The sequence below is a fragment of the Piliocolobus tephrosceles genome, chromosome 10 (genome assembly GCF_002776525.5).
Source record: "Piliocolobus tephrosceles isolate RC106 chromosome 10, ASM277652v3, whole genome shotgun sequence".
In the NCBI taxonomy this organism is placed as follows: Eukaryota; Metazoa; Chordata; class Mammalia; order Primates; family Cercopithecidae; genus Piliocolobus; species Piliocolobus tephrosceles.
Genome location: NC_045443.1, coordinates 113,256,664 through 113,258,397, shown reverse-complemented (window position 1 = coordinate 113,258,397; position 1,734 = coordinate 113,256,664).

Sequence of the window (1,734 nt, the reverse complement as noted above, 5' to 3'; positions counted from 1 at the left end):
CTGCCTCAGCCTCCCAAGTAGCTGGGACTACAAGTATGCACCACCACACCCGGCTAATTTTTGTATTTTTTTATAGAGACACAGTTTCACCATGTTGCCTCAGATAACTTCACTTAACTCCCAGGCTTAAGTGATCCACCCACCTCAGCCTCCTAAAGTGCTGGGATTACAGGCATGAGCCACTGTACCTGACCAGCCTCCCTCTTACAATTAATGTGTTTAGGATCATTCGCATTTGAAGATCCATAACTTCATCACATTTGCAAAGATGTTTTTATTTTTATTTCTGTTTTACCACGTGGGGTAAAACATGGTAAAAAATATTTAACATTCACAAGTTCCAGGGATTCAAAAGTGGATATTTTTCGGGGCACTACTTCTCAGCCTACCATGTTATCTGTCTCCCCCATCAGGATATAAGCCCGTTGAGGGCAGGGATTTCATCTGTCTTGTTCACAGTTATGAACAAGTGCCTATAAGAGTTCCAGACATGCATTAGAGGCTTGATCAACATTTGCTAAATGATTGAGTGAATGAATTTCTAAGGCAAGAGGAAGTTAGTTTGCTATTGAGAGACACTCACAGAATCCTTTTGTGAAGGGTTTCTGGTCATCTGAATAACTGCCTTTCATTCATGCTCTGAAAAAAGTGAATCTTCCAGCATCTCAGTGACTCCGTGATGCCTACCTTCCCTACACAGGTGGAGAGGTCATTCTTACCAAGAGCAGCAAAGACCAACTCATAGAATCAGCGATGAATCTTCATGTTTCAGCAGAGGGAAAATAACTGCCTTTAGCTCACATTGCAATCGCTGTACCTTTTCATGCCCAAATTTCATTGAAAGTGTCCGAGAGCACACAAACAGACTGAAGTGAGCCTGTGTGAGGTGCTTAGAGACAGGTTGCCTGAGTTTACACCTCAGCTTTGCCATTACCAGCAGTTGACCTTAGGCAAGTGCCTTTTCCTCTCTGAGACTGTTTCTTCATCTGTAAAATGGGATTGATAATCATACTTATCCCATTGAGTCGTGGAGGGGAGTTATCCACCTGATAAATCTTGAGTGCCCAGTGTGTATCAGTCACTGAGTACTCAGTGGGATGAGCACAGCATAGCCTCTGTCTGCCAGGAGCTTACAGTCTCTGGGAGGTCAGGAGAGTGAGGCTCTGCTGTCCTGGGCTACTCCAGCATTGCTCACATGTTCATGATTATTTTCTTTCTTTTCTTTCCTTTTTTTTTAGACTTAGTCTCACCCTATTGCCCAGGCTGGAGTGCAGTGGCGCGATCTCAGCTCACTGCAACCTCTGCCTCCCGGATTCAAGCGATTCTCCTGCCACAGCCTCCCAAGTAGCTGGGATTACAGGCATCCATCACCACGTCCAGCTAATTTTTGTATTTTTAGTAGAGACAGGGTTTCACCATGGTGGACAGGCTGGTCTGGAACTCCTGATCTCAAGTAATCTGCTGGCCTCGACCTCCCAAAGTTCTGAGATTACAGGCGTGAGCCACCATCCCTGGCCTCTTTTTATTTTTTTTTGAGATGGAGCCTCACTCTGTTACCCAGGCTGGAGTGCAGTGATGTGATCTCGGCTCACTGCAGCCTCTGCCTCCCAGGCTCAAGCGATCCTCCCACCTCAGCCTCCTGAGTGGCTGGGACTACAGGCACACACCAACACACCCAGCTAACTTTTTGTATTTTTAGTAGAGATGGGGTTTTGCCATGTTGCCCAGGCTGGG